Source organism: Cuculus canorus, chromosome W (genome assembly GCF_017976375.1).
Source record: "Cuculus canorus isolate bCucCan1 chromosome W, bCucCan1.pri, whole genome shotgun sequence".
NCBI lineage: Eukaryota > Metazoa > Chordata > Aves > Cuculiformes > Cuculidae > Cuculus > Cuculus canorus.
Genome location: NC_071440.1, coordinates 10407469 through 10423703, shown reverse-complemented (window position 1 = coordinate 10423703; position 16235 = coordinate 10407469).

Sequence of the window (16235 nt, the reverse complement as noted above, 5' to 3'; positions counted from 1 at the left end):
GCGGGACTGCCCTCTCCCGTCAGGCACCACGCCGGATCCTCCACCGCGGCGCGTCAGGAGCCAAGTACCGCCTGCCCCGCTCCTGCCTGTGTTTTCCTGGGTTTTTCCCGGCTCAGGGAAGTGCCCCACCGCCTCAGATGGCCACCCTACCGCAGTACTCACCGTCCTGCCGCTGGTGGTAATGAGGCAGCACCTCCAATACCGTGTTCAGTTTTGGACTCTTCAGTACAAGAAGGACATTGAGCTGCTGGAGTGTGTGCAGAAAAGGACAAACAAGCTGGTGAAGGGTCTGGAGCACAAGTCTTATGAGAAGCATTTGAAAGAACTGAGGCTATTTATTCTGGAGAAGAGGAGTCTGTGTGGAGACCTTATCTCTCTTTACAACTACCTGAAGGGACGCTGTAGAGAGGTGGGTGTTGGTCTCTTTACCTAAGTAACAAGTGATAGGATGAGAAGAAATGGCCTCAAATTGTGCCAGGGAGATTTAGATTGGATATTAGGAAACATTTCTTCACTGAAAGGGTTATCAGGCACTGGAACAGGCTGCCCAGGGAGGTGGTTGAGTCATGATCCTTGGAGGTAATTAAAAGACAGGTAGATGAAGTGCTTAGGGACATGGTTCAGTGGTGGACTTGGCAATGTTAGGTTTGTGTTTGGACTCAAGGTCTTTTCCAACCTAAAGGATTCTGTGATTCCAGGATAACAATGCTGAGGCTTTTTCTTATCTTGTCACACAGGGAAAATGTAGGCCCTTGCAAGGGGTCTGTCTCTGGCATTGCTGATTCCACCCCTTTTAACCCCTTCTTACAGCTGGACCTTCTTGCCCTCTGTGCCAGATCATTCCTCAGTCACAAATTACCACTACTGAGCAGCTGCAATTTGAGTTTCCCTTTCATGGTAATACCTAAGAGTTACTTTGCTGATTAGAGTAAGAGCTGAAGTGTGGGTTTGGCAAGCTTGCAGTGTACACATCTGTGCTGGTGGCTATCTACAGTTGGTTTGATCACCTTCCTCCTTATCCCACAGCTATGTGCCAAAGGTCCAGGGAAGTGATTGTGCCCCTGTACTTGGCATTGGTGAGGCTGCACCTCGAATACTGTGCTCAGTTTTGGGCTCCTCACTACAAGAACGACACTGAGGGGCTGGAGTGCATACAGAGAAGGGCAACAAAGATGGTGAAGGGGCTGGAGAACAAGCCTTATGAGGAGCGACTAAGGGAAGTGGGGTTGTTTAGCCTAGAGAAAAGGAGGCTGAGGGGAGACCTTATCACTGTCTACAACTGCCTGAAAGGAGGTTGTAGAGAGGTGGGTGTTAGTCTCTTCTCTTATGGTTGCGTAGCCAGGAACACCTCAGCATTGACAAGCTTGGAGGCTTACCGAAGCTTCTGCATTTTTTTCAGACAGCAGGGTTAGCTGTGCATTTGCCAGCACTTCCAGGTGGGCTCACAGGGCCACCCAAACAGGTTTTCCTGTCCGGGTCCTGCCACCCAGACAGAAGCCAGAGGTGCTGCTGCACAGGGACTGGCAGGCAGAGAAAACTTCCCACATGCAGCAGCTGCAGAGAGGGGGAAACACACAGCTTTATCGTGGGCCCATGATGCAGACTGTGCTTCTTGTGCGAGAACAGGTTTCATGTCCATCCTCCCATTTCTTGTCTGTCCTCTGAACCCAGAGACAGGAATAGGGCAGATCTCGTTCCAGTGGGGAGATAGGAAACACATTTCCCCCTTCCTTGTAGCCTAATGCATCCTGCTCTCCCTCTCTCTCCTCTCAGACAGTGGAGAAAGTATCTTGGCATGTCATGGAAAGGCATTTAGCTGAGAAATCAAAGCATGGAAACATTACACAGACTACAGGAAATGTCCTGTAGTATGCTACAAACAGTATCTTTGCTTTGCCACATGGTGGGTATGTGGTGCATGAGGCTGCATTCTGTAAAAATGGTGTATCCATCTGCTGCTTCTCATTATATTATTGCAACTCACAGGCTTTCTAGTGCTTTTCTTAAAACCCTAGTCCCAAGATTGATTCATCATTTATTATAGAGGTAAGCATGCAAACCTGAATTTTAAAAGCCACCAGACCCAGTAGCTGTTGGGAGGAAAGGTGCAGAGGCCCTTGTTTTTTGTCGAGAAAGGAAGACGTGCACAACTCAATATGAGTTATAAGCAGGCTCCGTTTATTGCCTTCAGATAGCTCAGTTATATACAGCACGAGTTAATTATTCCTACTAGTCCTACTCTGGCGAAGCCTAAGGGTTAGGTTTTTACATGTGTCCTTCTACTTGCGGTTTAGCGCCATCTAGTGTTCCTCATTCTTCAGCGGTTACTTCTTTAAAGTTGTTTACCGAAACTGTCCAAGATCAGCTCGTCCTTGTCTTCTTGCCATATCAGCATGATTGTACACATTCTCAGTACTTTTCCACTGCCAACGTGACCTACACTTTGCTGTTAGATAGCAGCTCTAACGATCCATGGCCCTGCTTCCTAAGCCATTCCTCAACAAGTAGCAAAATTGCATTTCTTATTAATCTAGGTGCCTAGGAGAAACAAACCCACTCCTGACCCCTAGTCCCCCATGTTGGCAGTACAGAGTGTGTGTGTGTGTGTGGGGGGGGGGGGGGGGGGGGGGGGGGAAATGCAGTGGTCAGGGATAGACTGACTCCACTTTGCACCGAGTAGAGGCTGCGTATATCTCAGTCCTCCCTGTCCTCCCATCTGTCCCAAGGATGGGGGCCACCAGGTTTGGAGGCTTTGGGCTGGCATTTACATTAACTGGAGGCTTAAAGTTTTGAGAGAGGGCAGAGCTAGCGACAAATGCTCAGTTGACCTCCTGAAATATGAGGGGAGCCTGTGCCATTCCTGTATGGGAGAAGAGGTTGCTTCTCTCCTTGCATCCCCCACATCTGAAGTATTGCAACCTACCAATTCCAGCCAGAAGGCAGGGTGAGAAGATGATCAGCTCAGACAGATGGTGCTTGATGCCCCTGCCCTCATTGGGAAGCAGTACGGCATTCCCTGGGCCCAGTCTTGTGGCATCAGCAGAGCAGGCAGCTGGGGGCACAAAGGCTCCTTTCATGTGGCACCTGGTGTTGTCCCCCCTTAACCTCTGTTACAAACAGCATAGAAATACTTCTCAGCAGGGATGCACATGGGGCATGAATCTCAGTGCTGCCTTATGACTCTAGAAAAGCTGCAGACCTAATTTCTGAAGGATTTTGGAGGAGGAACACGTGCTCTTGCCCTTTGTGCACCAAAACAACTAGGAGGGATGGTTGAGGGAAAGGGCACTGCTGATGCTTCCCAAAAATAGGCTCACAGAGTGGGAAGGGAGACAAAGTTTTATGTTCCATGTAAAATCTGCTAAAGCTATGGGGTTCTCTCTCCCAGGTCCCCTATAGCTTCTCATTTAAAGATGCAACTTCTTTTATACTCCTTTTTTCCCTGAGGGCTACAACCTGGCTCAGCCTGCAGCCCCAGACAGCTCTGCTCATGCCTGGCTCTGCCAGGGCTGTGCTCCCAGATATCCACATTCTGCCTTAATTTGTCTGAAGCAAGCAATTAGGAGGAATAGCCCAGCTCTGATTCATATAGCAATGGCAGTGATCATTGCCTATGAGAGTGGGGAGTATTAACAGGAAAATTAAACCCCAGAAATAGTGGCAAGACAGAGCAACTCACTTCAGGCATGAGTCCCCCATGCAGTGTTTTTTCCTGTAGATGACTGCTGTGATCAGCCAAGAGACTTGCCATGTCCATGTTCTGGTTTGAGCTAAATTAGAATCGGTTTTCTAACTTCAGCTAAATCTTGTCTGAGTAGCTTCATTTTCTGACAGTGAACTGCATGTTTTTCAAACAGTGTTTCTCTCTAGCAGTGATAACACGGGGCACTGGTATGCAGAAAGGCCATTGCTTACACTTATCCCTGTGGAAACCAAGGCCATCTTCATGCTGACATAAGTCAAAGATGAAAAAGGGTCACACCTGCACGAAGGGGCAGACAGGACAGGTAACCTCAAACTGACCATCAGAGGATTCCATCCCATGTACATCATACTTGGTATAAACTTGAGAGATCACGAGGGTCTCACTCTCTTCACTGGTTGGCTTCCAGTGAGGACCTCATCTGTCTGTTTGCTTGTGATCCTGGATCCATGCGTTCCTGAATCTAGTTCCTATATCCAGCTCCCTCCTGCTGCTGACCCCTTACCTGACTTGCACTGCAGCGTCTGTGGTGACATATAGTCATCAAGGAGCAGGGGCACAATTTCATATATTTGTATATGTTTTATTATTATTCTCTTATTAATAGTATTTTCTTCATTATTATTATTTCATTAAAGCTCTTTTAGTTTTAGTTTCCAACCCACAAGTCTTTTCCTCTCATTTCTCTTTCCCTAGGGGTTGGGGGGAGGGAATTTGGAGCCCAGCTGCTTGGGTTTAGCTGCTGAAATTGGCTGAGCTGGGGCTAAACCATGACAGTCCGCTTTCACCCTCTCACACCCTTGCTTTATCTTGGCCATCTGTTGGTTGTAGTACCAGTCAAGGCTTTCTTTCCTTGGGAGAGTCAAGGCTGTCGCTCCCTGGGAGAGTGACATGTGTTGTGAAGACTCATTCACTACCAACATCTTTCTCAGACTCGCACCTCTCTCCAGAGGTCTGTGCAGAGCTCACAACCCTGCTGCATTAAAAAGGCAACAAAGCAGCAGCTCCAGGAAGGAGTTATTGCTTGCTTAATGAAGGCATGGGAGCAAGAAACTGCCCAAATGGGAGGAAAAAGGCTCCTCTCAGAGAGCACCATGAGCAGGGAAAGGAGCCACATAGAAAAGTCACATGCTGGTTAGTGACTATCACCCTGGTTCACACCCTGGCATGACAAGATCAGCCTGTGAGACCTCATACCTGCTCCTAGTGCCACCCTGGTTCTGCCTCCTCTGCAATCTGCACCTGCCCTCAGTTTCTCAGATTAAAGTATGAGGTCCAACACAAAAAACCCCAAGACTAACCCTAAAGCTTGGGAACCGAGAGTGGGAGGGGAGAAACAAAGAGATAGGCATAGAACCTGTTCTAACCTGTCACAGTGAGACAAGGCTCAACTGAATCACTTCACTCAATACAAGTGGACGCCTGTTCTCTCAGCTTGACCTTGGATTTGAGATGGGGAACTACTGCAAACAGAGGTGATTAAAGAAGACGACACATCTGTTTGGAACAGATCATATGTCACACAAGATGTTATCATCTTCAGAGGATGAACACTATCTGGAAAACACCATTGTGAATGCCACAATTGAACCTCAGCAAGTCAAATAGTAGTTAAAGTGATTTACAAAAGCTCCTAGGAACAATCAATTGAGTTAAGCCTTATTTGGGTATTACTAATGGAGACCTAAGTCCATTATTTGATCTTCTTAAGGGGGACATGGCTTTAACAGCACCCCATACTCTTACCAGTGATGCACAACCAACTTTGGGCAAAACTGAAAAAGCCATTACTCAGAGAAAAGCCCATAGACGACTTGATGGTCATCGAATATGTTTGTTTGTTTTTGTCACTCTGTGTCAGGCATTCAGTCTAATTGCACAATTAGCACCTTTTAAAAGTAAAGCTCCCCAAACTGAAAACAAAGAAAGGGCAGGTGTAGGCTTGGGATCTACAGGACAAGATAAACAGATAACATGGACATTAGAAATTCAAAAATCAAACCCACAATTAAAGGTAACATTGATATTAGAAAATCAAACAATTCAAATAACTGTGTTGGTGGATACCGTTGCAGATGTCACCGTCATGGCAGAAAAAGACTGGCCTGAAGGATGGTCATTGGTCAGTCCTCAAGGATTTATAGAGACTGGAACATTTTAGTTATTAACTTAAAGGATTGTTTTATTACCATACCTATTGACCCCAGCGATAGTGAAAAATCTGCCTTTTCGGTTCTGAGAACAAACAGACAAGGACCAGTGTAGAGATATCAATGGGTTGTGTTACCGCAGGGGATGAAAAATGTGCCAACAATGTGTCAACTTTATGTTGACCAAGCCTTACAAGATTTTCGGAAAAATTATCCACAGCTGTTAGTGTATCATTATATGAATAATATACTAGTGGTGGGGAAAGATAATTTGGAAAGGTATAAACAGGAATTATGTGACATGTTGCAAGAACATCAATTGCAAATCGCACCAGAAAAGGTGCAGGGTGTTGCACCATGGATATATTTGGGGTGAAAAATTTTGGATAAAACCATCAGACCACAAAGGGTTAATTCATTTAGAATTAACATCCAAACACTTAACGATGTGCAGATCTTGCTGGGTAATATCAGTTGGATCAGGAATTTCATAGGGGTGGATAATCAAACATTGTTACCTTTGTTTGAGTTGTTAAAAGGATATAGGGATATATTAGCACCAAGGAAACTAACAAAGGAAGCAGAACAAATGTTGGAAAAAATAGAAAATGCAGTAAGCAACAGATAAGCACATCGTGTAGTATATGGGTGGCTTGTCGATTTTTTGATCATCAATAACACTTATCAGCCTGCTGGGTTAATAATGCAATGGGTTGAAATTGATTTGGACAAATTAAAAATTATAGAATGGCAGTTCTTACCTAATCAGCCATCAAAGACGATTGTAACAAGAGTAGAAATGTTTGCACAGTTAATCATGAAAGGTACTTATCCATTTGGGAATGCTACTTATACTTTTAGGACTCAGACATGCACACGCTTAGGAAATTACTGTGATTTTTCCTTTTGTTCAGCGACTCATTTCCTCTACCCTCTCAGTTCACCCAGCAAGATATCCCTGTCCTTCTGGGAGAGGTTGCTGTTTCCAGGGAGAAGCATGAAAAATGGAACACACAAGTGTTGGTGAGCCACTTCAGCACAAAGAACCACTCCACTGCCTGTTGAGAGTGAGTTACACTAAGTTACTGGTTTTTGGACTGAAGCAGTCAAGGAGTGCTCTCAAGTTTCCTTTTCTGATTGAGCTCTGGGGAGTGCAAACACTGTGAAGGGATGGTAATAAAAGAAAGGCTTCCGCCTTTCTGTGCAGCAGCAAGTTGCAGGGATCTTCTGTTACTGTGTGGAGTGATTGAGGGTTTCGGTCTTGGCTGTATCTGCTTATCCTGCTTGCTGCAACAGCTCTGATGCCAGGGAGGTCAGGCCCTGGGTTTCAGAAAGCCTGTTTCCCACAGCTTTTAGGTAAGATAAAGCAGCAATGAATTTTCATCTCCTGAATATATCATGTCCATACCTATGTCTCTGAGCCTTAACTAGGAGCATATCCTTAATATGCTCCCACTTGAAATTTATGCAGGCTTCTAAATCACATAATCTGCAACCAAAATGGCTTGACTACAAAATATGCCTTAAAGAGATTTTGTTTAAATTACTTCAGAAAAGCTGTAGTAATAAATTGCCTTCTACCTACTGCTGCTCTGTCTTCTTCACCACTGCAGTTCCTTTCCTCGCAACCTCCCTAGTGTTCTTCTCTTGCATCATCTTCCCTCTCCCTCTCTTTATTTCAGTGCCTCAGCATACTTTGCATCAAGGGCAAATAGAAAAAGGTTTCCGTGGTTGTTGACATATTTGAAAATATAATACCTTCAAAGACGTGCATGAAGTTGCATAATATTCTAATAATATCACAATTTTGGAAGATCTTTTAGCAAGACTACAAACTGTAAATTGTAACTTTTCATTAAAACTTGTTTTTTCCATGCATATGGCAAATCAAAAGTAAAATAATAGGTAATATTTATAAGCACTACACTCTTACTAAGAATTGTAGCATGCAGACTGTTGATCCTGCTTAGCAATATGCATAATGATGACAGAAAACTCGTCATTCTTATCATGCTGGGTTTCCTATAAAGCCCTTGATTGTAAACAGACCATTTTTAGTTGTCTGATCACCATACAAATGAAAGGTGAATCAATCTAAACTGGAGATCATAGAATGGAATCATAGAATAGTTTGGGTTGGAAGGGATCTTAAACATCAGTTAGTTCCAACCCCTCTGCCATGGGCAGGGACACCTCCAACTAGATCAGGCTGCCCAAGGCCCCATCCAACCTAGCCTTGAGCACTTCCAGGGATGGGACATCCATAACTTCCCTGGGCAACCTATGCCTCACTACTCTCATTGTGAAAAAATTCCTCCTTATGTCTAGTTTAAATCTGCCCCTCTCCAGTTTATAGTCATTGCCCCTAGTCCTGTCACAGCAAGCCTTTGTAAAAATTCCCTCCCCAACTCTCTTGTAGGCCCCCTTCAGGTACTAGGAGATCACTATAAGTTCTCGAAGCATTCTCTTCCCTAGGCTGAACAAACCCAACTCTCTCAGCCTGTCCTCATATGGGAGGCGCTCCAGCCTTCTGATCATCCTTGTAGCCCTCCTCTGGACCCATTCCAATAGCTCCATATGCTTCTTATGCTGAGAATTGCAGAAATGGACACAATACTCCAGATGAGGTCTCACAAGAGAAGAACAGAAAGGCAGAATCACCTCCCTTGCCCTGCTGGCCATGCTTCTTTTGATGCAGCCCAGGATACAGTCGGCCTTCTGGGCTGTGAGCGCACATCGCCAGCTCGTATCAAGCTTCTCCTCAATCAGCACCCTTAAGTCCTTCTCCACAAGGCTGCTTCATCACATCATCCCCCATCCTGTATTGAAACCATAGATTGCCTCAACACAGGTGTAGGACTTTGACTCAGCCTTGTTGAACCTCATGAGGTTCTCACAGGCCCATTTCTCCAGTGTAGGACAAGGTCTGACAGGCAGTGGAAAAAACCAAAGTACAGAAAGATTGTTTAAGGGGGATGTGTTGGATAAGCTTGGCCACAGACCTTGGATAAGCTAAAAACAAGAACTCCCCTCAAGAAAAGAAGAGCAAGGAGTAACAGCTATGTGGGCTACATGCAAATGGCATAGCAACCATCTAGATAGGAGGAAACCTTGTTACTGTCTTAAGAAGCTAATGACCTGCAAAAAGAGTAGATATCTGTAGCTATGCAGCAATGCCAAATATTAGCTCATACAGCAATGGACTATAACCAATCAGCATGAAACGCGTCGCTTGTAAGTCACTTATAACTAGTATAAATATATGTTAAGAATACAATAAAATCGACATCTTGCTTGCATCAGGCTGTGTCCCGTCTCTCAATCGCGGCACTCCAGCTTGTCTACATCTCTCTGGATGACATCCCGTCCTTCTGGTGTGGCAACTGCACCACTCAGCTTGGTGTCATTTGCAGACTTGCTGAGGGTGCACTTGATCTCTCTGTCTATATCATTGATGAAGATATTAAACAGCACTGTTCCCAGTATGGACCCCTGAGGGACACCACTTGTCACAGATCTCCATCTGGATTTTGAGCTGATGACCACTACTCTCTGAATATGACCATCCAAACAGTTTCTTATCCACCATACTGTCCACCCATCAACTCTATATGTCTCTAATTTAGAGAGAAGGATGTTGTGGGGGACTGTGTCAAAGGCTTTACAGAAGTCCAGATAGATGACATTCATTGGTTTTCCTGTGTCCACTGCTGTAGTTACCCTACCATGGAAAGCCACTAGGATTTGCCCCTCGTGAAGCCATGCTGACTGCCACTAATCACCTCCCCGTCCTCCATGTGCTTTATCATAGCTTCTAGGAGGATCTGTTCCATGATCTTCCCAGGCACAGAGGCGAGGCTGACAGGTCGGTAGTTCCCAGGGTCATCTTTTCTACTATTTTTAAAAATGGGGACAATATTACCCTTCTTCCAGTCACCAGGGACTTCTCCTGACTGCCATGACCTGATCCTCCTCTACAGTGGGAGGGGTTTTACCCTCCTGGTCACCATCTTGTCCATTGACTCAGGAGGGGTGAGGAGAGGAGTTGTCAGTGAAAACTGAGGCAAAAGAGTTGTTGAGTACCTCGGTCTTCTCATGTGTTGATACAAGGTCACCATTTTCATCTGTCAGTGGGGGTATGTTCTCTTTAATCTTCCTTTTCTGATTGACATACCTGTACAATCCCTTCTTGTAGTCTTCACTTCCTTTGCCAAGTTTAGCTCCAGCTGCGCCTTAGCCTTCCTGACCCCATCACTACACAACCAGGCAGCATCCATTGACTCTTCTCCGGTTCCCTGTACCTGCTTGCACTGCCTGTGCAGTTTCCTCTTGTTCTTCATTTTGACCAGCAGGTCTTGGCTCAGCCAGGTCTCTTCTCTTCCCTGCCTGATTTCCTACATCTGGGGACTGAGTGCTCTTGTGCTTCATGGAAATAATTCTTAAATATTTCCTAGTTCTGTTCTGCTTCCATGATGCTCCGTTTCCTGGAACTAGAGGAGTATACCTGCACGCCATTATTTTATAGCTTTTTTCTTGGGAAAAAACCCAGCTCCCAAATACCGTGAAAAAATGAAAACAGAAGCAAAGAGGAACCCGGATTCCACCTAGTCATTAACACAAAGCCACTAAATAAAAAATAAATACAAATGACTCAGGAATGTATAGCCTTATTCAGCCCCTAGAGAAACGATGCCTTTGCTATTCCAGATTGCAACAATAACTATATCCATTTCTGGCTTTAGCAGGCAGAACAGGCAGTAAACATTATTTTTTCAAATCTTTCAATGCCATTAAGGAATGGAAGGAAATTAAGGTGCTGCCAGGGTCCTGAGTGCACCAAGTGGCCATGCCCGCTCTGCCCAGGCTCATCTCCTCTCCAGACACCCTCAGCCCTTAGTGTAGCCTTATCCATGCTGTCCTCCATGGCATTCCCTGCATGTACCTCTGCCGTGATTGGTCACCCTGTGCTCACCTACTGGTCACGGGGATGCAGTCCAGCTGCAGCCTGACCTCAAGAGCTACTATCAAAGCAATTTATAAACAAACAAACCTCATAAACAACTTGCCTTAATGACTGAACACATAACTTGGGAAAGCAATTTAACACTTCTCCACCACTGATCCAAGAGAAAGAAAAGACAGGAGACAGTGGTCTTTTTTAGTAACCTTCCAGTACCTGAAAGGGGCCTACAGGAAAGCTGGAGAGGGACTATTTACAAAGGCTTGTGGTGATAGGATGAGGGGGAATGGATAGAAACTTGAGAGAGGCAGATTCAGGCTTGACATAAGGAAGAATTTCTTCACCATGAGAGCGGTGAGACACTGGAACAGGTTGCCAAGGGAAGTTGTGGATGCCCCATCCCTGGAGGCCAGGTTGTTCAAGGCTAGGTTGGATGGGGCCTTGGGCAGCCAGATCTAGTGGGATGTCCCCGCCCATGGCAGGGGGGTTGGAACTAGATGATCTTTAAGGTCCCTTCCAACCCAAACTATTCTATGGTTCTATGAAGCTATTTTTCTGTGAAGAATGGTGAAGCTTTCTCCAAACTCTGACTGCAAAGGCTTTTAGCTTTCCTTTTTTAAAAACAAACCAAAAACCATGCACTTACAATTAACCATTTGGTAGAAAACAGGCATAACTTATTGCTGTGCTGCATATTTATGATCAGAAATTTCATACTGACAGATGAAGACATCTTCACAAAGAAAATACCTGTATGTCTTTTTATCCTTTGAACTGAGCATCAGCCAATTGGGCTGGTAGGTTGATTATCAACAGACAATAAGCAAGTTTTTTACTTAGAATGGTTATTTCTACCAAACACTCTTAACTAATCTATAATCACATTCTTAGAACTGGTTATATCATTAATTATGAAAGGCCGTCATCGTATTCAGACATTAACAGGATATGGTCCTGAAATCTTTTATCTGCCTTTACAGGCACAGGAATATACCTTTCTCTTTCAAAATTCTCTGTCATTGCAAATCACTATGGCTGATTTCATAGGTGAAATTTGTCTTACTTTACCTCCTTGTAAATTACTCCAAAATGCTCATAATTTGGCTCTTAAACAGAAATCGGTTATTTCACTGGCACCAGTTGCTGCAGCTCAAACAGAATTTGTTGATGGCTCTGGAAAAACAGGAAAGGCAGCAGTAGTTTGACATGGAGGTGATAAATGGCACAACTCTGTGTTACAAATTGAGGGATCAACTCAATTAGTTGAATTAGGTGCAGTGTTACATGCTTTAGACATTTCCTCAGAAGGACCCCTCAGTATTGTCAGTGACTCATAATATGCAGTAAATGCTGTAAAACAAATACCTTTTTCCTTTTTCAAGAAGACAGATCATAAACAGCTCTTTCTAATGTTCCTTAATCTCAAAACTGAATTAGAAAAGCAACAGTACAGTAGGAATGTTACTTGTTCTTTGTCATCAGCTGTTAGAAAATGCTAAGGCAGAAGCTAAAAAGATACGAATAACTGTACATCATGATGGAAAAGTTATAAAACAGATAATGGAATGAATTAAGAGAGTGGGAGATCATCACTGGTGGGAAATTTTCTTTGGTTGGTCCCCCACAGCCACTGGCATCTTCAATGCACTTCTGCACCCTATGGTAGTTGTACTGCTAATGCAAATCTGCTTGTGCTTTGCCATGGTAGCAACTTGTTACAGGATGAGGCAGGTGAAATGCTGCATTGACAACTAGGAGAAAGAACTGAGAGTGGCCAAGTGCCTCCTACCATAGTCAAGGGCAAGACTGGGTTGGCCTCTGTGTTTGTCACCAAGAAGAACTTTTAGCTCCGCTATTGGCTGCAGCCCAATAGGTGTTGAGTGGTGGAGACACATGCCATACCAGACCTTGATGTGAGGGGTGGCTTCCTCTGTTATAAGAGGGCCATCCAGGTGTGGAGGGCAGGCCAAGCAGCCTGTGGTTTGCATGAATCACAGAATGACTGAGATTGGAAGGTACCTCTTGAGATGATCTAGTCCAAGCCCCCATGCTCAGGCAGGGTCACCTGGAGAAGATTGCCCAGGATGGTGTCTGGTTGGCTTTTGAATATCTCCACAGATGGAGACTCCACTACCTCTCTGGACAAACCTGTTCCAATATTTGATCACCCTCCCATCCCAAATGCTGTGTGAAGAAGCTGATTTTGTGTGATTTAAGACTCCTTAAGCAAGGGAGAGTAGGACAAAGAAAGCCAAAAATAGTGTCTTTGAAGAAAAGAGATGGGAACGTAATGCCTGAGTGTTGAAAAGCACCCACTGAATGTTGCAGAGGTGTTACCAGCCTGAAAGACTTTAGAAAGATGATAAAAGATGAGCAAAATGAAAAACCCTGTAATCACCTTGGACTTAAAGGAGCTGAACACACATGGACTTTTGCAGCAACCATGTCTGAGCTCCTGAGACTCCCGGGATGTTTGGCCAATAGATCGGTGAGATTTGTTTTCAGAGCCTGGACATCACCACTTTGCTTTTCCTAGTTATGCATGTACTCAATAAAATGTATTTGTTAGAAGAAAAAAAATGAAGTAAATATAAAATATGTGTTACTCCTTTAGTGTGGAATGATAGTGTATATACATGGGATCAAATTAAACAGCATGTTCAAGGTGCTTTTTCAACTAACAGAGATGGCATTGATAAGCAAAAGCAGACCCGGGGGGTGGGAAGCTGAGAAGTTCGAAGGACTTAGTTAATTGTAACTGTAAATCACACCATATTTGGAAAAGACATAGCTCACTGGAACTCGTGCTGTTCGTTAGGGATGGCCTTGAAGAACCTGAAAGTTGATAACAAGGAAACTAGCTTGCAGAAGTTTACTGATAAGCAGGGATTGGAATGCGAGCTCTAGCAGAAAGCTGGCTGCACCTGGTTCAGTAGTTTGAAAACAACCAGAAGGGGACTGCACCTGCACACAATTCAAGGGGGAAAAAAAAGAAGTTCATGCTGAGGAAGACTGCTGACTTCATCCCGGAGACCCTGGCCCACAACCACCAGGAGGTGCTGCGCAGGCACAAGACTGCAGAGAACCTTCCAGAACTAATTATAATACAAAGCGGGGAAAGTTATGAATATGTAGTAGGTACTTATAACTATGCATGTCTTTACACTATAAGTAGCTGTTTGTTAAGTTATGTGGTGTTCAAGCTAGGAGAACCCCCTTGCACCCCAGTGCTGGAAATAAACATACCTGCTTTATAACTCATTTTGGGTTATAGGGTTGGATTCCACAAAACAATTTGATGACCCAGACTGGACACCCTCTCTGCCCAGCTGCAGGATCGGTGGGGAGTGGGACATTCTAAGGCACGCCCCGGTAAGCTATTTCTCTGGAGAATCTCCCATTCCTACCCAATCGCTGCAGGGGGGAGAGACGGCCCATCAGTGGGTGGACCAGGTATGTAATTTGGGGATACCTGCAAGGGAAACAGGGCATGAGTCTATAAGCCGTGTATGGGATGCCTCACGCAGTGATGAGGAGTAGTATAGCGTACCAAGACCCTGTGAGTTGTAAGGGGGATATAAATCCCCTTGCGTGTGGTGAGGGAGCAATACTGCTCGCCCCTGGGAATTGATGGTTTGGGCCCAAGGGGGTGCTGCCTGCTGGGATAGCAAAGTACTGGGAAGAATATAGTCCCAAGATCCCATTAGGCGCTTTGCGTGCTTTGCGCGCTTTGCGCGAGGGGGGGAACTATACTATTATGGTGAACTGGGGTAACAGGAGCGCTGTGTGGGATAGCTACCATCTTCTACATCTCTTGCAAATGTTCAGTACTGGTACCTGTGTATTCTAACATCATTTAGAGCCTATTTTAAGTTCAAGAGCTTGTGTGGGAGTGTGTGGTATTGTGATCAAGACGAGTACAGAGTTCCTATCCAGCCAGAGAAACAGCCTAGAAATACACCTACAAGACCTTTCACTCCCAAACGTCCACTGAGCCGGCAAATAGGTAGATTTACCTTGGACCCTTGGAATGGAAGGTTGCAGAGGGTGATATTTTAAAATACGTAGCATAGAAGAAGGAAAAAAAAAAGAGAAAACTGGGAAAAATGGCTGAGAATGACCCTCCCTTTCCCCGCTTCCTGGAATGCAGTTTCATTGTTGTGTGTGAGTTAATCCTCCTTGTCAGGGATATGTGAGTTAACCCTCTCCCGGAATGTGAGTTAAGTGTTTTGTGTGTAAGAAAGAATGAATTGAAAGTGTAAAAGCAAAAAGGTTTGTGTGGACAGGGTGTCAGAGATGAGTCAAGTTTTGAAATGTTGTTGTCAGTTTTGTGAGTGATCCTTGAGAGTCAGTGGAGTCAGGTTGTCTGAAACAGTTTATGTGGAAGTTACAGAAAGGAAGAGCTACAAAGTAGTTTTTGCAATGGGGACAAAGCCAAGCAAAGAATTTCCTCTGATAAGGCCCCTTAGGATGCATATTACAGCACTGGAAGGAATTGGAGGGGGGTGCGGGGGCTCAATGAGTAAGAAGAAGATTAGAATACCGTTTTGCAACTAATGTTTTTAATAAGAGAAGGAAAGTGGGATGAAGTGTTTTTCACCCTCCAAAACCATCCGGAGTGGCAAAGGGACTGTGGGATTGTGCTGCCACAGGACCCTATGGTACTCACCCTTGGGCGGGAAAATAACAAAGAATCTAAGGGTAAGCTGAGGCGATGTTGCTCAGTGTGCAGCACTGGGCAAAGGTGCACTAGAATAAATAAAACTCACTAGACACGAGAACAAGATTTGCTTAAGCTTCCCTCTTGATCACAGGAACGGGATACGGACTCGGACCGGACCCCCACCCCCTAGATAGCCCAGTATCTTCCTGCATCAGGGAAAGGTCTGCTCTGACAGTTTTGCAGGCACCTCTCCGGGAAAACCGAGACAAAAACAAACAAACAAACAAAAAACCCCAATTGATTTTAAAACTGCAGAGGATTTGGAAAGAGTATTTTCCCCTCCAAGACCCAATGTGGGATCCAGACAGATCTAAACATGTAGAAAAAATTACAGGCATATCAGGGGTGGATCTCAAAGGGAATGAAAAGGGCCAAAACAAGGTCCCTCTGAGTCACCATCTGAATTCCTAGATCGACTGCAGGATATAATGCGCCACAACACACCACTGGATCCTGGATCAGAAGTAGGAATAAAACAACTACTTTCTTTGGTTTTGGGCCAGTCTAAAAGAGGAATAGTGGCTCATGTGAAGGAAGACTGACAGGGACCTGGGCAATACACTCAGGCAGATCCACTGGTTATAATGAAGCCAGGGAAAGAGGAAAAGAACTAAGCTTTGATGTCCCTAGGAAATGACTACATTGTGGTAAAAGGGGCAACTGGCCAAAGTGAAAAGGTGTATTTTTGTGAACTTCTAA